Genomic DNA, 623 nt, shown 5'->3' with positions numbered 1-623 from the left:
GCCCGATGGCGCCCGATGGCCGCCGAAGGCGCCCGATGGCGGCGCCCGCCGCTCACCCTGTCCGCGCACCGGCCGGAAAGGAACGCGCAGAGGCTTGTGGGACAGGGCAGCGCTTCCGCCGGGCCGCGCTGGGGACACTGCGCATGCGCCAGGCTCCCTCCCCTCCCTCCTTCCCTCCCTTCTGCGCGCATGCGCAGTGCGCGGTGCGGGGGGAGGGGGGGCGGAGCGGCTCCGCGCTGCGTCATGGCGGGCGGACCGGAGCGGGCGCAGGGGGAGACGAGCGGACATGGCGGCGGCGGCGGGTGTGCCGAGCGCCCCGCTCCGCCGCACGGCAGCGTGCAGGGCCTGGCCGCAGGCTCYGGCGAGGAGGAGCGGGAGCCGGGGCTGGGCCTGCCCCGTGCCCGTGGTACCGCCGGGGTACCGGGCACCCCGCAGCGTCCCCTGCGCCAGCCCTTCCTCAGGGACAGCCGCATCCCATCCYTAACCTCTCCTCCGCGCGAGCTTTCCAACCCGCGCCCCGCAGGTCATTCATTGCCCTCCTCTTTCCCAGGACAAATAACACATAAAGTTGGGCTTCCGGCTTGGCTGAGCAGCCCCGTTAGGCTTTGCCTAGAGTCAATGAA

This window comes from Nothoprocta perdicaria, unplaced genomic scaffold (genome assembly GCF_003342845.1).
Source record: "Nothoprocta perdicaria isolate Ctin4 unplaced genomic scaffold, notPer1 scaffold_163, whole genome shotgun sequence".
NCBI lineage: Eukaryota > Metazoa > Chordata > Aves > Tinamiformes > Tinamidae > Nothoprocta > Nothoprocta perdicaria.
Note: the sequence above shows the minus strand (reverse complement) of the source record.